At 40.5% G+C, this 11,427-nt stretch overlaps 1 long non-coding RNA gene across 1 annotated transcript; it reads right to left on the bottom strand.

Annotated features, from left to right (window-relative positions):
* Positions 1-5,166: 5,166 nt before the first annotated feature.
* On the bottom strand, positions 5,167-9,376 carry LOC122081365. The gene is made up of 2 exons (XR_006141070.1): positions 6,442-9,376; positions 5,167-5,764 (listed from the first exon to the last, which is right to left on the bottom strand). It is a non-coding gene; the product is annotated as an uncharacterized LOC122081365 (long non-coding RNA).
* Between the last annotated feature and the right edge of the window lie 2,051 nt (positions 9,377-11,427).

The following is an 11,427-nucleotide window of genomic DNA, read 5'->3' as shown; positions in this document are numbered from 1 at the left end:
TTTTTTAAATACTGTTTAAGTGGACCGAATAATTCGGTTTAATTCGGTTCGGTCCAAATTATTCGCGTTTTATATTCACTTTTGAAAAAATCGCTAATTTTACCGAATTTCATTTTTAATTTGGATTCGGTCAGAATTTTTGATTAAATTCGGAAAAATTCGGTTTGATAACACTGGTCACAACCACCTCTTCTCGTCCAAGGAGAGTGGCAGCCTACCAAGGCAGAGGGGGTGCTCGAAAAGACAGTCAATCCTTGGTTGCTAGACAATCATCGACTATGGAGGAAGTGGTTATCTCCTCATTCCCTGGGGCAAGAATTGAGGGTGGCAGAGTTGCCATGACTTTCCCAGTGGTAGAAGCAATTGATCAGGCAATGCTAGATCGTGAAAGAGGAGAACTTGTTGTTGCTCGAGGTGGCAAACAGAAGAAGAAAAGTGGTCAGAACTTAAGGTCTGATAAGAGAATACCTAAGAAGACCTAGTGATGATGAAGCCCCTCTTCTAGAACATCAGAGGAGTGAAGAAGGCAGCAGGTGTTAGCACCTTACGAAATCTTTTGAGGGAGCATTCTCCGGACATAGTGTGTCTTGTAGAGCCTATGGTCCAGGTAAGTTGCTACCCTTTTCTTTTGATAAATAAATTGGGTTACAAATCCAATATTATACACAATTCTCGCGAAGATAAGGTGCCGAATTTATGGATTTTTTTGGAAGCAAAGGGTCCCTCGCCCAACGGTTATCAGTATGTCAGAGCAGTAAATCTCTCTCACTATTGACTGGCTTGGAAGCAAAGTTGGTCTTTCTTTTATCCATGCTAACTCCTTCAAAAATATTCGCAGACATTTGTGGGTGGATCTGAGATCAGTAGTGGAATCTTCCATTCCCTGGTCGGTTATAGGGGACTTTAATGCCACCCTGCTATCAAGTGAAAAAAGGGGTCTGGGAAGATTTAACTTCAGTTCTACTGTTGAGTTCCAGGCCGTGGTGGACTCTTGTCTTCTTATGTCTATTCCTTCTCAAGGAAAGAAGTTTACCTGAACTAACAACCAAAGAAGAGGCCATATTGCAGCTGTGCTTGACCGTAGTTTTTGCAATGGTAAGTGGCTGGATTTTTTTAAGTATATTTCTTAGAGAGTTCTTCAATGTTCCGCCTCTGACCACGCCCATTTATTGGTGATTTCGGATGCCATTCCAAAGCCTAAGAATGTTCCATTCAGATTTCATCATTTCTAGATGGAGAATAATGGTTTCATAAATATCATTCTTGAGGCTTGGAATCATGATGTTCAAGGGAATCCAATTTCTATTCTTTTTCAGAAAGTGAAACGTGCAAAAATGTTTCTTAAAAATTGGTCTAGGGAAACCTTCCCTAACTTTGATAAAGAAGTAGAAAAAGTTTCTTTGGTTTTAAGTTCGGTTCAGCAAGACATAGATCTCTATGGAATGTCTGATGACCTTTTTGCTAAAGAAGCAAATGCCAAAACTGCTTTGTTGAAGGCATCCCAGTTGCAGGAAAAATTATGGTCAGAAAAAGCCAAACTAAAGTGGATGAAGGAAGAGGACTACTACTCTAAATTTTTTCACCTTTCGGTGAAAATGAGAAGATCAAGAAACTCTATTAGTTCCTTAAAGAGGGAGGACAGTGCTTGGATTTCTGATCAACAAAGCATTGGCTCTTATATTGCTTCCTACTATGAGTCCTTTCATGGTCTAAACCCAACCATCTCCCACCCTGATAGTTTACATTGTATCCCTAAGGTTCTTATGGACAGGGATAATGCCATTTTGGATGCTGCCCCCTCTTTTAACGAGATCAAGCAAGCTGTTTGGGACCTCAACCCAGATAGCTCTCTAGGTCTGGACAAGTTCACAGGTCATTTTTTCAGAGGTTCCTGGGATATTGTGGAGGACGATTTTTGCAGAGCAGTGTCTTATTTTTTTAGAAAGGGGAAAATGCCAGATGGCGTCAATAATTGCTTTGTGACCCTCATTCCCAAAGTGGCAAGAGGTTCTTCTTTTGAGAAATTTTGCCCCATCTGCTTAGGCAATTTTTTCTGCATGGTACTTTCTAAAATTCTCGCTTCAAGATTATCATCTTTTCTTCCCAATTTAATTTCAGAAGAATACGGTGCCTTCCAAAAAGGGAAGATTATTTCAGAAAATATTATCCTTGCCTCTGAGTTGGCTAATCTAATGCACTCTGCTGTGAGGGGTGGTGGAATGGGCCTAAAGCTCGACGTTCAAAAGGCATTTGACTCTCTATCCTGGGATTTCCTTTTTGCACATGGATCTCATGGATTCATCTTCTTCTATAATTCTCAAGGATCTCAGTTCTGGTCAATGGAGGCCCTGTGGGATTTTTTAGTGCTGGTCGCGGGCTTCGGCAAGGTGATCCCATCTCTCCCATCCTATTCATTTTAGTAGAGGAAGTTCTATGTAGAGAGTTGAAGAAGCTCTCTTCATAAGGCAAATTAAAACCCCTTCCAGGCCCTAGAGGTGTGTTGACTCCTTTTCACCTTTTATTTGTAGATGATATTTTTATTTTTATGAATGCATATGTAAATTATGTTAAGAATTTCCAAGACTTTTTATCCAAGTATTAGGATTTTTCTAGTAAAAAAATTAACTTGGAAAAAGGTTAATTATTTTTTGGGAAAGTTACTCCTCACAGGAAACATTTCATCAGTGGTCTTTTGGGCATTCAGACTGCATGTCTTCCAACAAGATATTTGGGTGTTGAAATCTTCAAAGCAAGGGTGAAAAAGAATCACTTGCTGCCTTTGGTAGACAAAATAAAAAATAAGCTTGCAGGGTGGAGGGGGAAACTTCTCTCCATGGCTGGTCGTGTGGAGCTCATCAAATCAATAATATCTGGAATTCCTATTCATAATTTCTCCGTTTATTGGTGGCGTCAAACCATTATCAAGATGGTGGAATGGTGGATGATGAATTTTGTATGGTCTGGAAACATGGAAAAGGAAAAAAAAATAGTTGTGAAATGGGAGGACACATGCAAACAGAAGAAAGAGGGTGGTCTGGGGATCAGGAAGCACCGTGATGTCAATAAAGTTGTCTTTGTAAGTTGGTCCAAAAGATTAAGCATGATGATTCAATCATAAGCAGATTCCTAAGGGCTCGCTTTGTAGATAAAGTTGGGTTGTTGAGAAAGGGGTACAAATCATCCTCAATAGGGCCAGGCTTGAAGAAAGTATGGAAATTTGTCTCAGAATCAGAGCGTTGGACGGTGGAAAAAGGAGATAAGATCAATTTTTGGTTGGATAGGTGGTTGGATAGCTCCTCTTGTTGCTAAATCTTCCAACTTGGATAAGAGCTGGTTTATAGGCATTGATGTTAAAGTTTCTGATTTCATTGCAGACAACACATGGTGCTTCCCTCGAGTAACTTCAGTTTTTCTCTCTAACATCTTTGAGAAAGTAAAACTGATATCGCCATCTTAGGAGAATGATATGTGTCACTGGAGCTTATCTTCTTCTGGTTATTTTTCTATAAATTCCACTTGGGAGGAGATTCGCTCCAAAAACCCAAAAGTGGGTTGGTCCTCTCTCATCTAGAATGCTAAGCTGCAGCCTCATCAAGCTACCTTTGGTTGGAGACTTGCTAGAAAAAGACTTCCAACTGATGATGAGGTGCGAAGAAGAGGGATCTCTCTCGCATCTAGATGTGCTCTTTGTGAAAAAGATGTGGAGTCCATTTCTCATTTATTTCTGCACTGTGAATATGTTAGACCAATGTGAGAAAGATTCTGCTCGTACTTCAATACGAGGTGGCCATCTTTTCTCAGCATTGAGGAACTCCTTTCATGGTGGAAGCAACAAGGAAGATCCATGGTTTTCAATCCTGCTTGGATGTGTGGTGCCATTCTTATTCCTTACTTCACATGGCTATAGAGGAATGCAAGAATCCAAAATGATGAGAAAAAAATTCAGATTCAGCGTTTTTCTATGGTCAAGTCTGAGATTAGTATGTTTTCCTTTGTTCATTCAGGTAAACCTCTATCTATTTAAGATCTTATGTATGCGAGTAGAGTGGGCTTCTCATCTGTGCGTCGAACAAGAAGCAAAATTATAGAAATCTTTTGGTGTGCTTCTCCTTCTGGATGGGTAAAGCTAAACACAAATGGTTGCTCCTTGGGTAATCCAGGGAAGGCTAGTATAGGAGGCATCTTTAGAAATGACAAGGCTAACATTATTCATCACTTCAAATCTTTCATTGGTCACAAGACCAACTTTGAAGTGGAATTTATGGTGTTATCCTCGGTTTGGAGAATGCAAAAACTAATAGGTTTCAGAATTTATGGGTGGAATGTGACTCACTATCAGTGGTGTTTCTTCTCCAAAAGGGGCTACTTCCATGGTACTTACGCCAACGCTGGTTGGGTCTGAAGGCATTTATGACTTCAATTTAGTGGAAAATATCCCATTGTTTTCGTGAAGCAAATTCTACAGCCGATTTCCTTGCAAAGTCCGCTGCCCAGATTGAGACTTCTAACCCTATTCTTACACGGCCTGCTATGGTGTCCACTGACCTGTATATGGATGCTATGCATCGCCCTCACTATCGGTTTTGTTGATTTTATTTTGTGAGTCTAGGGTTCCTTGTCTCTTTCTCCTACTGATGGCAATGCCGAAGGTGGGAAAAGAGTCATTGCTCCCCTTTCTCTATTTCTAAGATCTCTTGCAAAATTTTCTCATTTTTGTTTATTAATGTACATGACCTTTTAGCGAAAAAAAAGTAATTAATGCATTCTTTTGCTGACTCAAGCACAAAAAAAAAAAAAAAAAAAAAAAGGAAACACGACTATTAATACATCCCAGTATCACATGTTAAACCAGCTCTTCACTTTTTTGAACCATATTTCTAACTCCAACTCTAGGCAAAAAACAGTTCTTTAAACTTTGTATGGTTCCATAATTAATTAAACTAGTGGTAGACTCCATTAATCTAAAAACAGAACCCATCTCTATGTGAATGAAGAATTCTCCCTCAACTTTAGAACTTCAAGTCTTGGTGGATTCAAACCACCATACACTGGTTATTACCTAGGTGCTCTACCAGTTTGAGCTTTAGACTCCTAACTTACAAAAAAACTTGTTAGTATAATTGAGAGATAAGAACATTAAAACCCCAAGGATTTGGAATAACATGATGGAGAATAACAAAGGATCTGGATCGCTCCTCAATTATTTGGATTATAAGGTTGTTACATAAAAAACATAGCACGAAAAAAATAAGACCAAAATACAAAGGAAGATGGTTACACCATAGTAATGGTTGAGCAACGACTAGTCCACTAGTATTTGGTTGCGCACTTGTGAACTATAGGGTGTTTGAGGCACAGCCGAGATGTCCTGTGTGTTCTTATTAACACTTTCATTTGAATGACATGCCCCAGTGTCTACAGTCTACATGTATTTCCTCGATGTTGGATCCAACCAAATAAAAGAGTCGAGATGTTTATCACCTAATGGACATCTGTGAAGTCGTCGCCCAAGATTCTTGGCCTTTCGAGAAGTCCAGATGACCGTCATCCCTTTACCACAGCTACACATCCACGGTTGTGGTGCATCCATATTTGTTGCAAACCAGTAGTCGATTTAACAGATAGAAAGTTCCATACAACATCTACCATAGATGATAAATGGCATGAAATTTTTTTTTAATAGCATTAGTAAACAATGATGACTGCAATGAAGAAGTTTAACCACTGTCACATATCATTGACTACCCCAATGCAACCTAAACCCCTGCAGTACATGAACTTGCAATTTAACCCCAATACCTGTTTACCTCAACGGGGGGAAAAAAAAAACAACATTTTATGACATCTAATTACATACAAGCAGTCACAAAAATCAATCACAACAATAATAGAAAGACTACTAACAGCATTATGGTTAATGTTGTTCCCTAAAAAGCTGTTGGGTTTGGGCAATTTTGATCCACACACACACACACAAAAAAAAAAAAAAAACCACAGCAGTACATGAAGCTATTCATCGATTTCAGAGAGAGAGAGAGAGAGAGAGAGAGAGAGGTAACAAACAACAGTGCCTACATCGATTACATGAAGCTAAACCATGAAATTTCTTCATCGAGTTTAGAAGAAATATAGCACTAATTTACAAACATAGGGGCGAATCTAACAAACCATATATCTACAAACATAGTGACTATCTAACGAACCATATATCTACAAACACAAAGACTATCTAAAGAACCATATATTTACAAACATAGTCCATAGCTAGTAGAGCAAACAAACATAGTGCATAGCTAAACAATTTAACAGGAAAAAAAAAAAAAAAAACTGCAGCACATGAAATTTCTTCAACGATTTCAGAGAGATAGAGATAGAGAGATAGGAGAAACACAGTGATAAAGAACCAAGCAAAAACCAGATCTGAGATTAGGAGACGCTTACCTGATCTTTCGTAAGAGATTAAGAACCAAGGAAAAATGAACCCTCAGATTAGGGTTATGTTATCAAACCCTAAATAAACCAGACCTTGCTTGCTTACGAGAGAGGGAGACTGTGCTACAGGCAAGAGAGATCAGAGATCGTAGCCACGTCAGGTGCTTCAGGTGAGTGAAGGACCCAATCGATGAAGGACTTCCAGTTCAGCAAGGCAAGAGAGAGAGAGAGAGAGAGAGAGAGAGAACAAAGCGCGAGAGAGGAGGTATAGTCTAATACAAACATCGGCTGGTTTCTTTGTTCTTGATCTGAGAAGGATTCCAATGAAGAGGTTGCAAAGAACAGGGAGTGCGAGAGAGAGAAGAGAGCGCGAGAGAGGAATTTGAAATCGAGATGTGAGTAGGATTTTTGTCATGTTCGACCTAACAGTAAACCAATCGGTTTGGGCTTGGTTTATTCTACCAAAACCGGTTTCATATACTCCACCTTCTCTCACTTCATCCTAGCCGTCCACATCAGCATTGCCACATGTCACCTTCTGCACCTAGAATAACACAGGAATAACAGATCCAAGGATAACAGAGGATCTGGATCCGATTACCCTGGACTTTGTTTGTACTATTATATAATTCACAATTCTCTAAATAATTCCTTTCAAACCTTGTAAGTTGTAATATCTAATACTCTCTTTTTGTAGCAGGCAATAGTGCTTCTTCTTTTTTTTTTTTTTTTTTTTTTTTTTGCAAGTAGGGAGTCGTTAGCTCAAAATGGTAGAGCACCTATGGATTTTCCAAGGTATGGTGGTTCAAATCCACCAAGACTCATGCAAACTCCTTGTCTCTCTATTTGCAGTCAACATGATTTTATGTTCATTAACACCTAGCAATATAAATAAGTATATATTGTTAATACATGTGTCGATTGTCATTAACACGTTCATAATGCAAAAAACATAATACTGTATGATTCTTAACAATTGTCGACGGTCCTCAGCCATTGCTCCTAGTACTTCAAAAGGCTAGCAGCATCAGGACTTCTAGTGGCATTGAACGGTTGGCAGCATTAAGGCATGCATCCCTGGCCATTGGATGTGCACTGGACAGACTTAAGAGGATCTCTTTCCATACAAACAAGCCCATAAAACTTGAGATTGATAATTATGCTGGAGAATGCATTGAAAGGGCCAAAACCAGGTGGGGTTTTAGTAAATAATCCCTGAGTATAGGGATATGAAGGTAAATGTGCCTAATATAAATACTTACACTTACCTTGTCGAAAAACTTTTACCCTAAAACATAATATTGTATGATTCTTAACAATCGTCGACGGTCCTTAGCCAATGCTCCTAGTACATCGAAAGGCTGGCAGTATCAGGACTTCCAGTGGCATTGAACGGTTGGCAGCATTAAGGCATGCATCCCTGACCATTGGATGTGCACTGGACACACTTGAGAGGATCTCTTTCCGTACAAACAAGCCCATAAAACTTGAGATTGATAATTATGCTGGAGAATGCATCGAGAGGGCCAAAACCAGGTGGGGTTTTAGTAAATACTCCCCGAGTATAGGGATATGAAGGTAAATGTGCCTAATATAAATACTTACACTTACCTTGTCGAAAAACTTTTACCCTAAGCGGCTGCTGCTCACTCATCACTCTCATTACTTACTCTTCGTGGGTGTTCGTCAAATCTATTCAGAATACTCAGTATTCTATAAGGATATGAAGGTAATAACTAATTGCTGTTTTTTTTTTTGGATAGGGTTTCATTTCACCTTCATTATAGAACTCTTCTCAGCTACCTTTTGATGTGATTAACAAAGAGAGGTCTTAGATTAAGAAGGAAAAAATAAGAGCCATATCTTGTGAAACAATTTCCAAGAAGAGGGTGGAGTTACTCCTAAAATAAGAGCATGGCACACAAGAAATGGAGGAACGCATGTAGTGTCAATTGTGAACTGAAACCCAAGACAACCAAAACCAGTGGATAAAAATTTATGGTCGATTTGAGTTATTGTTGAAAAAAAATTTAATCCTTTATGGTCGACTCCAAATCAGAAGAACCAAGCCAAACCAAAGTGAAACCTTTTGATGAGGGCAAAGTATAAAGTGTTCATCTGTTTGTAATCAAAATGGCTAAGTTATGGACAGAATTTATAACTATACTTCTAGGTTCATGTAGAACTTATATGTCAGAGGGTGCTTTATAATTAAAAAAAGAAAAAAGTTATTTAGAGGGTGCAAAAATTTAAATTGGCAGTAACCAATTTTAATCCCTCCTAAAATCACGACTTGCCTTGCTCTAATGAGCTAACGTCTGTTGGGAAAAAGAAACTTTTTTCTCACTTATTTGCAAGTTAATTGGGACACACAATAACAATCAAATGTACGGAAAAACATAAACCACTAAACGAATCAACCCAACTGCAAATGCACACAATAATTTAATGAAGAAAACCCTTCCAAGGTGTAAGGAAAAACCATGAGACCTCTACTATAATTAAGAGAGAAATCCCTCTTAAATATACTGGAGGCTATCAAATATCAAGAGAAAAAACCCTCTTGGGTTACAAAACAGATCACCAAACAAAAGTAAAGGTGGATTCACAAAAATATACTACTCTCATCTCAAAACCCGTCGTGACAAATACGGAAAAGCCTCAGTACTTTTCTTTAACCCTTAGACGGAGAGAATGTTGTCACACTGCAACCTACTACAAGGAACACAAGAGAGAGCACATTTTCTTCCTTCTTTTTCTCCTCTTTCACTCATGACAAAGACAAAGCCAAAAGAGATCTTCTTACCTAAGAATAGTATGTACTCCCCCTTTTCTCTTTCTTTCCCTTCTATAGAAAATAGAATCAACATTGAGTTGGTTAAACAGTTGTAATTATAGGGCCCGTTTGATAAAGTTTCAAGAAACTCGTTTCTGCCGTTTCTGTTTCCAGAAACAGCAGAAACGGAGTAAAAAGCGTTTGATAAAACTGTTTCGTTTCACTTATTTTCAGAAATAGAAATAGAAATTTTTACTTTATTTATGGTTCAAGAAACGACCTAGGCGAAACAAGTTGAACTTGTTTCGCCGTTTCTGGAAACGACTTGTGGTCATTCTTTCATTGGTTACTATCGACTTCTAAAAACATGACTTATCAAACACCTTCAATTCCGTTTCTGTTTCTAGAAACGGAAATTTATGTTTCTGCCGTTTCTTGAAACAGAAACGGCAGAAACGTTATCAAACGGGCCCATAGTTGCTTCACACTTTCCCTTCCTATTACGTGAGAAAATAAGGGGTTTGAGAAACTCTCACTGCCTCAATTGTTATAGGTTATGTGTCCACTTTAATGATGTGAGGAGGACCTACCAAACTCCCTCTCCGACTCATGAGAAGGAATCTCCCAAGTTTGCCATGTTAACATCTGTGTATCCCTTTAACATAGGCTTTTCACTATGACGAACATCATACTTCTGTAAGAGTACTAATATGGCCAAATTGATTGCCCAGTAGGGTAAGGACACGCGTCGCCCACCTGGACATGTGTCACCCACCTGATAGAGGCTGCAAGGACTCTACCACGTCAACCACGTGAAGAGAATATTCCCCACGAAAGGGATAGGACGTATCCGAGTAGGACTCTAAAAGGAAAGGAGGTGGACCCGAGGAGGACTCCTCCAAGGAAAAGGGAAACCCTAAACCCTAAGAGCTATATAAGAGGGCCCGAGAGGAAGGAAGGAGGTAAGCATCAATATCCACACCATTACTCCTGTAACAAAAATTGTGCGACCGATCCCTAACTTGAGCGTCAGAGGACTAACCCCGGACAAAGCGTCGGGCCTCTGTCGTCTGTGCTTGTGCAGGATCAGCTCATACGAATTTTCGACAGCAACAGATTGGCGTCGTCCGTGGGAATGACAGTAATGGTGGGGAGAACCTACAACCGTAAGAAGACGACAGCAGCATCGAACATGAACATGGGGGAGGAGGAACCTTCAGGAGGGCTCCCTCCCTCGATGAAAATTGGACGAGAAAGGGGCAATGATGATCGGGAAGGTTCCGTGAGGTACCAACGTTCGGCCGGATATTCAGTGTGCAGAGATAGTAATCCTCCGCCCCCTCCTGAAGTGTAGGAATATATGACAAGGGAGTAGTTCGAAGCCCTCCAGGACAAATATGACCGAATGGTTGAGGCAATGAAGGAGGTTTCCAAAACTGTCTCTCAGAAGACCCGCGGAGCACCGCAAGGCCCCCACATCCAGCCCGAGAGAGCTCGAGACGAGGACCGAAGCAGTACAGGATCGATAAGGTCTGGTCATAACTTTCAGAACCGAGCAACGAGGGAAAGTCCCGCACCCAGGGGAAGGACGCGGCGTGCCGCCAGAGACCCACATGGGGAGCTATGCCAAGGAGATGAACAGAGACATGAGGACTCGGGGTTAAAGCAGATGATCCTGGACCTGAAAGACGAGATCAAGAAGGTGGCAGAAAACCAGACGGGAGCTCGTGAGCCAGACCTCACTAATGACACGACTCTAGCTGATGAGGTCATGAGGGACCCGCTCCCGATCGGCTTTCTCCTGCCCAAGTATGACACTTACGACGGGACTGGGGACCCCGTCGATCATATGGAAGGCTTCAAGGTCGCCATGCAGTTTCATCGAGTCTCAAAAAATATTATGTGCAGGGTCTGTACTAGTCGACAATAAGGAAGGACGCGGAATCATTAGTCAAGAAGTGCGTCAAGTGCCAGATGTTCGCCCCCGTTCCCAGGCTACACTCTACCGAGCTCTCATCTCTATCGAGCCCAATACCATTTGTTATGTGGGGAATCGACATCCTGGGCCCATTCCCCCTGGCCACGAGACAAATTACATTTGTTGTGGTGGCGGTAGACTACTTCACGAGATGGGCAGAAGCCGAAGCACTGGCGACGATAATCGAAAAGAACATAAGGGACTTCTTCCAGAGGGCGGTAGTCTATTGATTTGGAATCCC

This window comes from Macadamia integrifolia, chromosome 6 (assembly GCF_013358625.1).
Source record: "Macadamia integrifolia cultivar HAES 741 chromosome 6, SCU_Mint_v3, whole genome shotgun sequence".
In the NCBI taxonomy this organism is placed as follows: domain Eukaryota; kingdom Viridiplantae; phylum Streptophyta; class Magnoliopsida; order Proteales; family Proteaceae; genus Macadamia; species Macadamia integrifolia.
Note: the sequence above shows the minus strand (reverse complement) of the source record. Positions and strands in the feature narration are given on the sequence as shown.